At 41.6% G+C, this 14,363-nt stretch overlaps 1 protein-coding gene across 1 annotated transcript in view; it reads left to right on the top strand.

Annotated features, from left to right (window-relative positions):
* Nucleotides 1-14,363, top strand: part of CSGALNACT1 (chondroitin sulfate N-acetylgalactosaminyltransferase 1) — a 296,216-nt gene that overhangs the window by 92,888 nt on the left and 188,965 nt on the right. The window lies entirely within an intron of this gene.

Below are 14,363 nucleotides of genomic sequence, written 5' to 3'. Positions count from 1 at the left end.
CCAGAAAACCGTCAAAGTAAACTACAAAATAGAGAAGGAGGCCGGGTGCGGTGGCTCACTCCTATAATCCCAGCACTTTGAGAGACCAAAACGGGCAGATCACGAGGTCAGGAGGTCGAGACCAGCCTGCAATATGGTGAAACCCCATCTCTAGTATAAATACAAAAATTAGCCAGGCGTGGTGGTGCATACCTGTAATTCCAGCTACTATGGAGGCTGAGGCAGAAAAATTGCTTGAACCGGGGAGGTGGAGGTTGCAGTGAGCCAAGATCACACCACTGCACTCCAGCCTAGGCAACAGCAAACTCTGTCTCAAAAATAAATAAATAAATAAATAAATAAATAAATAAATAAATAAGTAAATAAGTAAATAAATGGTGAGCAGCAGTTGACCAAGAAGCAATCATGGTGGAACAAGCTCTATGAAGGACATGTTTAACATACAAGGCTATCCCTATTGCAAAACTTATGGCCTAGTGCTACTAAGTGTTTGAATGGAATAATTAACTCCCCTTGCTGGGATCCTGTGATTGCCAAGCATGCCCTGGTGTGGGGTGGGTCTATTTGCCCAAAGAAAAAGGAAACAACACATTTGCTGTCTTCTCAATGTGCACATTGGTTTCTTTCAAGTCTGGTGAAGTTCTGCTGCTGAAGGAGGTTCAAGCCCTGAGTCTATAAAAGTCAGGAGCAGTTCCAGGAAAACAAGGGCTTCCCAGGCCAGGGCATCTCAGCTCCCTGGCAACACCCCTGGTCTCTGTACTGGAATTGAACAGCATTGTGACTACCACACAATCCAGCCTACGCTGGACAGCCCTGCCCATCTGCTCCCCAAGTGTTCCCTGTCCTGCTACTCAGGTAGCTTTAACTTTAGAGCAGAAACATCCTATAACTTAGCGTTTGCCCAAGTAGACCTTAATCAGCTTTGGACTACTCTTTCTCTCTTTATTTCTTTCCTTTTCTCTTTTCTCTCTTTTTCTCTTTCTTCCTTCCCTCCTCCCCTCCTTCCTTCCTTGCTTCTCTCTCTTTCTTTCTTTCTTTCCTTCCTCTCCTTGGCCTCCCAAAGTGCCAGGATTACAGGTGTGAGCCACCACACCTGGCCTCTGGTCACCATTTTTACGGCTACCTCGTATTTTGTCACTGCTCACTGGTATATTTCCTGCCTCTCCCTACCATGAAATGCAACTTCATTTCCACATCCTTAATTCCTTTCCTCCTATCAAGGAAAAGATGTGCTGCTGGCTCTCTGTGCTCCTCCTCCCTTGACGCTAGCTCTCCTTGCTCTGCCTCCCCGACCTGTGCTCTTGGCTCCACCTGTTCCTGTCTCCCACCTCTGACCCTTTTCCTGCCCACTCCTCTCCAGCTGTCACTCCTTGAACCTGTGTTGGTCTCCACAGTCTTTTTACCTAGCATACTTTCTTCTCATCGCTGACCAGGGAGCTTCAAACCTCACCTCAGTGGTAATTCCTATGGTGGAATGTTCCTGTATAGACAACTCTTAGCCTGAGGAACAGTGCCTGGCTCTTATGAGGCACTAAACAAAAGAATGAATGAGCGAGTGAATGAAGGGGAAAGTGAATAAAGGGAGGTCTCCTATCTGAAGATGCCTCCACTTAGTCCTCTAGCATGACCCACATTCTACTTGTGGGCACGTGTCATTGCATTGTCATTATTGTTTGCACAGTGGTCTCCTGAACTCACTCCTGAGCAGGGCACAGAACTTTCCTTTCCCATGTTGGTGATCCAGCTCCTCCTGGATCATGTGGCGGCTAAAAACTGTTTGTAGACACATAACCTTATAGGCCCTTTGCAGTTCTGCTAGTCTGTGAAGCATGACTGGCAAATAACTTAAAACAGTAGCTGATGCAATCGTTTTTCAGAAGGAAGCAGATGTTATAAGTAAATAATAATATAAAACTATAATGTACTAACTGGGCAAGTTGGTCCTATTTGAAAAGCCAGAGAAAAGTAACAGTTTGGATTTTATAACGTGGCCTTCTTTTGGATGTGTTTTAGACTTCTAAAATATTTTCACTGAATGGAATGAGGAGTGCCATAAAGTCTGTGAGCTTTTAATCACTGTCACCTTTCACTGCTTCGATTTTAATTTATACGCCTAGGCCACCATTGGTTTTCTGCAGACGAGACTACTCCTGGAGGTTCATACTGGCACAGGAGTAGGTATCCGGTGATGCATGCATTCCAGCAGGTTTTCGTTTCTTCTTGTGGATTAATCCTTAATCAGGTCTTGTTGCTTGTCTTTCCCATTCTGTTTTGAGCTCTGCGATTGGGATTCCTTTTTCATTGAGTTGGGTTCTACCTCCAAGCCTGAGCTTCACCTTCTCTCCTCCATGCCTTATTCTGTTGTCCCATATCTGCAGTGCCTTCCCCTTCCTCTTGACCCTCCAGACTCTTGCTCCTTGCCCAAGGCTCAGCTTGGGAGGCAGGCAAGGAGGGAACCTTTGCTGAGCCTCAGCCTGGGATGGGGCTGGGCCATTGAGCGTCTCTCTTTATTGCCTTATTCTCCCTATTGTTTATAATTATTTACTGGTTAGATGTTTGTCCTTCGGCCATCTGGCCCTCAGAGTAGGCCTGGTCTCTGCATTTTTAGCATCTAGCATATGTATATACCTACTCATATTCACAAACAAAGGTTTGAAGGAGTTGCTGGTGTCTGAAAACCCTCCTTAGAAGCTAGCAATGTTATTATCATCGTTTGCTGCACGCTTGATGGTGTACCAAACTTTCCCTTACTGCCTTTTAACATTTGTATTTTCTCTGCTGCCTTGGAGGCAAGGGATCACACTCCAGCATTTTGCCTGCTTAGTTAAATTAATTGTTTAAAAATAAGTGAAGGCTGAGTGCTGTGGCTCACACCTGTAATCCAAACACTTTGGGAGGCGAGGTGGAAGGATCACTTGAGCTCAGGAGTTCAAGGCCAGCCTGGGGAACATAGTGAGAAGACCCCATCTCTACAAAAATAAATAAATAAATAAAATTAGCCAGGCATGGTGGCTCATGTCTGTAGTCCCAGCTACTTGGAGAGTGAAGGCGGGAGGACTGCTTGAGCCCAGGAGGCTGAGTCTGCAGTGAGTTATGATCACATCACTGCACTCTAGCTTGGGGGACACAGCGAGACCTCCTCTCCCCAAAAAAGTGAAAGAAGGTAGATAGAGGCAGCCCCATTCCAATATCCATTAACAGATGAATGGATATACGAAATGCAGTATATATATATATCCATACAATGGAATATTTTTCAGCCTTAAAAAGGAGAGAAATTCTGACACATACTAAAATATGGATGCAGTTTGAGACATGATGCTTTATGAAATTAGCCAGTCACGAATATGACAAATACTGTGTGATTCCACTAATATGCTGTCCTTAGAGTGGTCACATTCATAGAGACAGAAAATAGAATGAGAGCTGTCAGGGGCTGTGGGAGGCAAGAATGGGCACTTGTTTAATGGGTACAGAGTTACAGTTACGCAAGATGAAAAAGATTTGAAGTTTGGTTGCATAACAGTGAATGAATTTAGCACTAGAAAACTGTATTTAATGCTACTGGACTGTATACTTAAAAATGGTTAAGATGGTAAATTTGGTTACATGAATTTTACAATTAAAAAGTCAAAGTACCTATTTTTATGATTATCCTTTAAAAGTAAAAATAATTGAAAGGAATTTGATTTTTTAGACTTCATGGTTTGAGCTTTATTTTTCCTTTGCTTAGATTTTTAAATCACTTTTAATTCCAAAATGTGGTATGTATGAAAAAATGTATTTACAGTGGTAAGATCTTTGGAACTTAATTTTAGACCTTGTTATCTTTTTTTTTTTTTTTTTTTTGCAAGTTGTTGCCTATATTTGCAGTTAAAATATGATTCAGAATTACTCACTGTCTCACTTGTTTTTCTTCAGCAAAGGTAATAGGATCTTTTTGCTCCTCAGAAATACTTGTATGATACTTAAAAATTACTTTTATGATTAAGGGCAGAAATGTTTGTTCTGTCACAAGCAGAGGGCGTGACACACTCCAGGGTTTGCTTTGATTGTTCATAAGAAGCCAACTGCTTTAGGCTTTTTCGTTTTCCCCCTCATCACATTAACTCTTGTGGAAACTCATGACTCTGAAACTGTGACTATCACACTGGTGTTTGAAAGAACGTAATTTCAGACTGTTCAGCTGATGCTTAGGAAGTATCTCTCTTTTCACTCAGTTTCTGACCCACAATGTGATATCTTTCCCGAATAACTGAAAACGGGGCTGGACGTGGTGGCTCACACCTATAATCTCAACACTCTGGGAGGCCAAGGCAGGCAAAGTGTTTGAGCCCAGGAGTCCAAGACCAACCGAGGCAACATGAGGAGATCCCTGTCTCTATAAAAGTATTTTTAAAAATTAGCTGGGTGCGGTGGCAGGTGCCTGTAGTCACAGCTACCTGGGAGGCTAGAGTGGGAGGATCCCTTGAGCCAGAAAGGTTGAGACTGTAGTGAGCTGAGATCGCACCACTGCACTATAGCCTGGGTGACAGAGTGAGACCCTGTCTCAAAAAAAAAAAAAAAAAAAAAAAAAGGAACTTGAATCACATCAGCCTAGGAATGTATTAACTGAAAATGAGAAAGGGAGGTAAGAATCTGATGGAGTTCTGTAGAGAAGTCTGGAATAAGAGAAGGAGTGAAAATTAGAATGGAGCATACACAAAGGAAAGAATTATAACCTCTGGAAACAGTTCAATTGTTACTTAAAGTTTTGTTTAAAACAGGGTCCTGCCTTGGACTCCCAAAGTGCTAGGATTACAGGTGTGAGCCACCATGCCTGGTCAGATTTTTTTTTTTTTTTTTTAACATTACGAATATGATCATATAGTCAAGTCCCCCAGAGAAAACAAAATTCATTTCTTCCACTAGGCAAATATCTGATCCAAGCTGATACTTTATTTTTTAATCAAAATAATATTTAAGTTCTTAAAATAAATGGTAATTAAAAATATTAATGTTTACCCTTAAATGTTTTAATAAAGAGTTGTGTGTTTTGAACTCACAAACATATATTGAGACTTGTTACTGCGTGTTGGACTTTAAATGTGCTTTGTGGTTACCAGATACTAATTCTTGGATTGGAATCCAGTCTCTGGTGAAACTCTGTCATCCACAGAGGAATGAGAAAAATAGCGTGTTGTTTTCAAAGAGCTAATATTCACTCTATTCACTCTAAAGGGATAACCTTTACTTGGAGGGTCTAGCCTTTTTTTCTTAATAAAATTTAAAACGGGATGGTTAATAAAATTAATGATAGTTAATTTAAAAAATTTTATTAGTAAAATAACATGTTGGTTTTTATTTAGGATTCTTAGGTGCAAGAAACAGAAATCAATGAGGCTCACTTAAGCAGGAAGGGAATCTATTGGAAGAATGTCCCACAGAATTGGTGGGGAGCCTGCAGAACCAAAATCTCATATATGATAAAAACTTGCAGACGGGGCTACTTGTATCATCAAATGTGTTTTCTAACTTTATAACACATGTGACTAGCCAACCTTATGCCAAGCCTGGAGGGTAGGTATATAAGAGTAGTAAAGGTCCTGACAGTAGGAAAAGAGATTAAATTAAAATTAAAGTCTGGGTGTGGTGGCTCACGCCTATAATCCCTGCACTTTGGGAGGCCGAGGTGGGTGGATCACCTGAGGTCAGGAGTTCGAGACCAGCCTGACTGACATGGTGAAACCCTGTCTCTACTAAAAATAAAAAAAATTAGCCAGGTGTGGTGGCGGGTGCCTGTAATCCCAACTACTTGGGAGGCTGAGGCAGGAGAATCGCTTTAACCTGGGAGGTGGAGGTTGCAGTGAGCAGAGAGCACGCCATTGCACTCCAGCCTGGGAGACAGGAGCAAAACTCTGTCTCAAAAAAAATGAAAGAAAATACCATCACATAATTTATAAAATTTGACTTTTATGTATGTATATATAATATATAATGTATATATGAACATATATACATTACATAATATATGTATTATATGTATATATACATTATATAATATATGTAACATAAAATATATGTATATATTATATATACATTTTATATATGATGTGTATATATACATTATATGTGTATATTTTGCATATATACATTATATAATATGCATATATATACACATTATATACATTATATAATATGCATATCTATCGTATATACATTATATATAATATGCATATATATTTTGCAGCAAAGTGAAATAAAACTCTTACCTATAGTCTTGGAAAATTCATGTCTGTCCTAACTTGAGTCAGGACCTAAAGTTGGAATGAAGACGTTACCTGGGTGTGGAGTAGCTAATTGCATGTGGGCAGAATTGAGTTCTTTCTTTGGTAAATGGTCACCTAACTTTTCTTCCTTGAGGTCCTTGTTGTGTGTTTGAGTCTCAGTGCTATTGTTCATCTAACTGTGTAACTGGATACCACGTATTTTAAGTCGCATTTTTAGTGTTTAGTGCCAGATTATACATATTATGTGTTCCTTGATTTCTCTCCAACATTTGACACTTTGACCACTGTCCTTACGGCTCTCACTTCCCTTGCCTTATTTTTATATTGTGACAATAAGCTCTGGTAGAAAACACCGCTGGCTGTTTCTTCATAATCTCCTTTTCCATGCCTTAAGTATTGATGTTCTCTAGCAGTCCATGTTTTTCTGTTCTTTACATTCTCTTTCACCTGTGCAGTTGCTTCTGGTCTAAGTGGTGAACTTTTATCCAAACTGAGAATTTCAAATTTGTACCCTCAGCTCAAACCACTCCTCTGAGATGCACACTCCTGACCATCTTCACGGCATATTCCACAAGCACCTTTAATTCATGATGTCCCCAGCTGAGTTCTGATATTCTGTCTCCAAGTCACCATTCCAGTCCTTCTCCTTCCTTCATGAAGCAGCCTAGAGGGAGACACAGGGAAGGAAATTAACAGTTTCAGCGCAAGGTTGAGAAGGGTCTTGAGACAGATGGGCTCATGGAGCAGTAAGTGGGCTGTCATCCAGCCTGGAGGGAAGGAATGTAGGAATCAGTCCCAAAAAGTGATGCTTGAGCAGAATTCTTGGAGCATGTGTAGGAATTTTCTGGGCAGACTGAGAGGAGCTGCACAGTGTCCTTTAACCTCAAGGATCTTTTTCTCTGTACTGAGTCTTCCGCTCATTTGATTTAAGATGAAAACTACCCTTCCTGATGTTATTCATACCCTGCAAAGAAATCTACAGACTTCCTCAAAATAACAAATCATTGGGCCGGGCGCGGTGGCTCCTGTAATCCCAGCACTTTGGGAGGCCGAGGCGGGCGGATCACGAGGTCAGGAGATCGAGACCATCCTGGCTAACACGATGAAACCCCGTCTCCACTGAAAATACAAAAAAAATTAGCCGGGCGCGGTAGCGGACGCCTGTAGTCCCAGCTACTCGGGAGGCTGAGGCAGGAGAATGGCGTGAACCCGGGAGGCGGAGCTTGCAGTGAGCCGAGATCGTGCCACTGCACTCCAGCCTGGGCGACAGAGCGAGACTCCGTCTCAAAAACAAAAAACAAAAAAAAACCCCACAAAGAAACAAATCATTGTATATTAATGGGAGCTGGGGCTTTCCAGCATGCAAAGGGTCAGCTAGAACCTGTGGCCCTAGTGTAGTCCGTGTGCCATCTGCAGGTATCTTCTGGGGGCACTTGAGAGCAATTGGGCCCCAGGCTCCACTCCAGCTACAGAACAGAGTCATTTGAGGAGCCTAGTAGTTGTGATGACCCAGGAGGACCACAAAATGATGCAGACTTCACTTCCATATGGTGAACCTTAGCAGTAAGGTCCCTATATATCTTCATTTAAGTTTGGTATCTTCAGTTCTTTTCACTGTTCCTGCACATCACTTACTGCAGAGTCTTCAGCAGGCTGATGACTGAGAACTTAGGTTTATGTGCTTTGGTACCGTCGCACTATTGATTGACAGTGAACTTCCTGTCATTAAGTCCATGTATTTCTGATACATACCATACATTCTTTAGCTGTGGTGCAGGCATCCTGTTTAGTTACTGAAGCAGTTAGCTTCTTGTACCCCAAAGTGCTACATACACATTTTACTTACTGAAAATATTTGGAAATAATTTCAGATTACAGATGCCCTTTGACTTAATGATGCTGTTATATATGGATAAGCTTATTGTAAGTCAAAAATATTGTTAGTCAAAAAGCATTTAATACCCTGATAAACCCAATGTAAAGTAGAAAAGTTGTAAGTTGAACCATTGTAATTGGGGCACGGTCTGTGTAGGAAAGTTGCAAAAATAAGAATAGTACAAAGAGCTTATGTGTTCTTTACTTAGATTGACCTGTTGTTAACGTTTTACATCATTTCCTTTTTTTTTTTTTCTCTTTGAGACAGCGTCTGTCTTTGGCCCCCAGGCTGAAGTGCAGTGGTGCAGTGGCACCATCTTGACTCACTGCAGCCTCTGCCTCCCAGGCTCATGAGATCCTCCCACCCTAGCCTCCTAAGTAGCTGGGACTGCAGGTGTGTACCACTACATCTGCCTAAGTTTTTTGTATCTTTTGTAGAGACTGGGTTTTGCCATGGTGCCCAGGCTAGTCTCAAACTCCTGGGCTCAAGTGATCCACTTGCCTCGGAGTCCTGGAATGCCGGGATTACATGCATGGGCCACTATACCCTGCCCATTTGCTTTTTATCCATGCTATTTGTATCTTTCTTCCCCCTCATATATATACATACATAAATAAATACATATACTATTTTATCTGAACCATTTTAGAATAAGTGTATACATCACAGCCCTTTCCTGCTAAGCAGTATATTTCCTAAGAATAAGGATATTTTCTTACATAACAAAAGTGCAAGTATCAACATCAGTAAACTTAACATTCGTTTGAATTTGCCTAATGTACTGGGTTCTGGTTTTGTAAATTGACTTAATATCCTTTAAAGTATTTTCCCCTCTAGTACTAACATCAAGGATTGTGTTTAGTTACGATGTCTCTATGTTCCTTGAAACTGAAGCATTTTCATAGCCTTTCTTTGTCTTTTGTGAGAATGTTTTTGAAGTACACAATCTTTTTTTTTTTTTTTAAAGGCAATTTCTGATTTTGGGTTAGATGAGTGATTCTTGTAATTGGATTCAGGTTCTACTTTCTGAACAGGAGTTCTACCTAAATGATGTGTTCTTATCAAGGTATTACGTCTGTTCCTCATTAACAATGTTAATTTTGATGATGCAGTTAAGGTGATGGCAGGTTTTTAAAAATACTATATAGCTACTATTTTCTCCCTAAAACTAATAAGAGTTGCTTTTATCCCTTTATATTATTTTATTTATTTATTTATTTTTTTGTGTGTGAAGAGGGATCTCACTATGTTGCCCAAGCTTGTCTGAAACTCCTGGGCTCAAGTGATCCTCCTGCCTCAGCCTCCCAGAGTGCTGGATTACAGGTATGAGCCACTCCACCCAGCCTAGACACTTATTTTTGATCCCTATCAGTCAAGTAGTGAGTCCAATCCAGCTCTTGCTGCTGCTGTGGCTTCATAAGGAGGTGGGTCCAGGTCCTGATCTCTTCTTCTAAATATCACCTCTGTGAAAAAGAACCCTTCCTATTCTCTGCCCTATTTTGGAGATTGACCAAGAGGTATAGTTGAGAGATTCTTCAACGTTCTTAGTTCATGGTGCCATTAGCATCTCATTAATTTTTCCAATATCCCTTGTACAAAGGAAATACCTTATGGCTGAAAACTAAAAATTAAGTAGTTACGGCTAGGCATAGTGGCTCACACCTGTAATCCTATCGCTCTGGGAGACCGAGGTGGGCAGATCACTTGAGGTGACGAGTTCAAAACCAGACCGGCCAATGTAGTGAAACCCCATCTCTACTAAAAATACAAAACATTAGCCTGGTGTGGTGGCAGGCACCTGTAATCCCAGCTACATGAGACGCTGAAGCAGCAGAATCACTTGAACCCAGGAGGTGGAAGTTGCAGTTAGCCGAGATCGCGCCACTGCACTCCAGCCTGGGCAATAGAGCGAGACTCCATCTCCAAAAAAGAAAAAAAAAAGTAGTTAGGTCCATCGGCTATGAGTATTTATGTCCTAGTGACTTAGAAGCTGTTTGAGAAAATAATATAATAAATTGGAAAAAATAATAGTTTGATCTCACTCTTGACCACAATTAACAGTGGAATGTGTGCATTTCTTGAGCACTGTGCGATGTCTCAATCTTGGAATCAGATTAGACACCACCTCATTTTGTGCAGCAGTTGCATTCATTACAGAAACCACTAAAAGGGAGGTTGTGCAAAGATATGATGTCGCCAAAAGGAATGTTGCTTAATCTAATGTTGATTTTATCATGTCTAATAGATGTGTACTATTACTACATTATGCTACAAAATTAAAATATCCCAAGGTGCCTCTGTGAATTCCCTTTGATGCCTCGGGGTACCTCAGTGCACAGTTTACTAATCATCAATTTAGGTAAAAGAATCTTTCTGGGGATGTTTTGCAGTCCTTTCGCCCGCAGCCACCCAAATATGTGTCTTAATGGCAGATTATGGGTTGAATAACTCTAAAGAGAAAAATGACAGTGTTGAGAGAGACAAAGAGAGAGATCAATACATTCTTGGCCAACATGATTAAACTCTGTCTTTACTGAAAATACAAAAATTAGCCAGGTGTGGTGGTGCATGCCTGTAGTACCAGCTACTCAGGAAGCTGAGGCAGGATAATTGCTTGAACCTGGGAGACGGAGGTTGCCGTGAGCTAAGATCATGCCAGTGCACCCCAACCTGGGTGACAGAGCAAGTCTCCATCTCAAAAACAAACAAAAACTTTCCTAAAAGGAATTGGGGGACATTTGGAAAATTTAAGTAGCTTTAGAATGATAACTAGAAACTGCCTATTTTACCTAGTCTGAGGTTTTCAGAGGAGAGGATGTTGGCAGATGGTTTTCCCCTCAAAGAAACCTCTGCTGCTTTACCCAACCTATTGCAGATGAACGGAAATCAGGGATCATAACACCCTAGACAATCCTAGAAAGAATGGAATAGCGTGGCATCTGGGAAAGGACTGTGAACCGAGTCAGCTGATCTTGGCTCTCAAGAGCTCCGTGACCCCAGTATAGGCTTGTCCTGTGACATAAAGGACAGTCATAATTCCTGGGCCCACTCAGTGATTGTGTCAACCAGAAGGCTTCCTCACCCCCACACATTTTCAAACACCCCTCAGCTACTATACATTGGGTAATGCATCAGGCTCCAATCCAGCACTTAACGAACAAATGAAGAAACTGAGACTCAGACATAAAAAGATGAGCTAAGGTAGTATATAGAAGTACAGCTGGGATCTGCTTCCTCTGCCTCCTGGCACCCCTGTCTTCTGTCTTGAACTCATGTCATGCACAGAGCAGCTGAAATAATTTCTTTCAGTACCAACCTTGCAAGAAAATGGAAATGATAAACATCCAATTGATTTGACATTTATTTGGATTCCTAGATCTAGAATGAAAGCTTCATGAAGGCAGGGGTTCTTATCTCTTGTTCACTGCTGTATTTCCAACTCCTGAAATACTACTGCCTGGTGCATAAGAGGACCTCAGTAAATTTGTCCACTGAGTGCATGGGCACACTGTAATTTATGGGCAATGCTCACGAGCGATGTTTACATTTAGGAAATGAGTATTTGTGTAGGATATAAATCACTGAATTCTTTCTGAGTTTGCTTAGATGAACTTATTTCATAAGTTACTTGGAATCAAATAACACTCTACAGAAAAAAATCATATTTGTAATGAGTTCTTCTCACTGGCTAGAATATGAAATTAGGAGTATTAATAGGATACTAATAACTTTGTCAATTGAATACCTTGCCTATGGCATTTTTCATTGGTGTGTATATATGCATATATATGTATATGTGTGTGTGTGTGTGTGTGTGTATATATATGTATCTTTTTTGGGGGGGGATGGGGGGACAGAGTTTCACTCTTGTCACCCAGGCTGGAGTGTAATGGTGTGATTTCTGCTTACTGAAAACTACCTGCCCACCCCAGACTGAAGCAATTCTCCTGCCTCAACCTCCCAAGTAGCTGGGACTGTAGGCATGAGTCACTGCCCCCAACTAACTTACGTATTTTTTGTTGAGACGGGATTTCGCCATGTTGCCCAGACAGGTCTCCAACTCCTGAGCTCAAGTGATCCGCCCACCCTGGCTTCCCAAAGCGCTGGGATTACAGGCATGAGCCACCATGCCTGGCCTGTTGTTGTATATTTGTAATGCTGATCACAAAGGTATCACAAATATGAAACCCATCATAGCTGGAAGTTTATTACTTCTGTTGAGAGTTTAAAATTCTGACTCCCCAAAGGAGAAACAATGAGAAGAAAGCCTTCCCCTTTGATAACTGTGGCATTCCAGGCGCCCTAGGTTGGAGAGTACTGGTTTCTCTTGTAATGCAGGAGTATTTATGCCCTTGCCACTAGCTGTTAATAGTAGAATAATATCATAGAGGGCATCTATATGTAATAAGGTACTTACAGGTTTGTGGTATTGCTAAGAACATGAAAAGGTCTGGTAATATTATTCCGGGAAATTCAGTGATGTGTGCACAGTTCCATATTCATTCACAACTTGATAGTTATTGGTGATGACTTAGGTTTGTTTATATTCGGACCAAGTTAGAAAAGGATTGAGCTGTTTGGAGCCCCATTCGAGGTGGGGGAGGATGGGACACAGTGCCCTTACCACCCATGACATTTCTCAACTTAGGAACAATGGCCCCACCCAGTAGCTTTTTAGAAGTGCTACATTTGGGGAAAATTTGATTCCAAGTTTGATTTACACCTCACTGCCGGTCATAGACTAAGCCAGTGTTTCTTAGCCTTTGATTTAGAGCTTTAAAAAAACTACAGATGCCCAAGCCCATCCCCAGAGTTTCTGATTCCGTGTGTCTCGGGTGGTGCCAGTTACCTGCAATTTTGAAAAGCATCCCAGGGGATGGTAATGTGTCTGCGAATGGAGTTAGTTTGCAGTGATTGCTGTTTTCGGTCCCGCAGCCCTGACTGTACAGCAGTGTGCAGTCAGCAAAGCCCTAAGGCCAATAACTCAAACACATTTTTAAATGAATGTTTGCACCGTACTGACCTTCCAGGAAATCTCTTGAAATCATTATTGAAGCACAAGCACATGAGACCAGCGTTTCCTGGAGTGTTTCCTGGAGACTACTAGAGTTGTGAGATATTTTTCAAAGAAGAATTTTGTGATCAAATAAGTTTGGGAAAATACTGTATAATGGATTCCTCTCTCGTAGCGTACAACGTACCTTAGCCTAGGAAGGTTCTGGGAGTTCTAAAGTAAAGACATGTTTTGTTTAACCTCCGGGTTCCCAATTTTCTTCTCCACAGAATCCATTTGCAGCTGGATATTTGTCAACCTTCTTAGGTACAGTGTCCCACCCAGTAGCCTTTGAGGAGTGCTGCATTTGGGGAAAACCTGATTCCAAGTCTGACTTATACCTCATTACCAGTTGTAGACTAAGCCAGTGTTTCTCACCCTTTGACTTGTAGCTTTAAAACATTCTACAGATGTTCAAGCCCATCCCCAGAGTTTCTGATTCTGTGTGTATGGGGAGGTGCCAGTTACCTGCGATTCTGAAAAGTGTCCCAGGGAATCTTACATGTTGTAGAGGTTGAGAATCACTACATTAGGAAGAGTTGTCTAAGTTCTTCTTCTCCTTCTTCTTCTCCTCCTCCTCCTCCTCCTTCTTCTTCTTCTTCCTACTTCTTCCTCCTCCTTCCTCCTTCTTCCTCCTTCTTCTTCCTTCTTTCTATAAGGCTACAGTGTATGTCTCCATTTTACAACTCTGTATTTTTGTTAATGTTTTCTGAGATGGAGTCTTGCTCTGTTGCCCAGGCTGGAGTGCAGTGGCACGATCTTGGCTCACTGCAACCTCCCCCCTCACAGGTTCAAGCGACTCTTCTGCTTCAGCCTCCCAAGTAGCTGGGATTACACTCAACACCATGTCCAGATAATTTTTGTGTTTTCAGTAGAGACGGGGTTTTGCTATGTTGGCCAGTCTGGTGTCAAACTCCTGACCTCATGTGATCTGCCCACTTTGGCCTCCCAAGGTGCTGGGATTACAGGCATGAACCACCATGCCCAGTCCCATTTTAAAACTCTTTTTGTTGTGAAGCATGTTTCCTAGAGGGAATTGGTTTTGTGTTGAAAGAAAACTGAAGTGATGTAGGGAATCTGAGGTCCTTAGCCTCCTGGGGACTCTGCCTCCTGTTCCCAGCCTGGGCATTGGCATGGTTCCATTGCACATCTGGACTTGCAGGTT

This window comes from Mandrillus leucophaeus, unplaced genomic scaffold (assembly GCF_000951045.1).
Source record: "Mandrillus leucophaeus isolate KB7577 unplaced genomic scaffold, Mleu.le_1.0 Scaffold204, whole genome shotgun sequence".
NCBI lineage: Eukaryota > Metazoa > Chordata > Mammalia > Primates > Cercopithecidae > Mandrillus > Mandrillus leucophaeus.
This window is presented reverse-complemented; position numbering and strand designations above follow the sequence as displayed.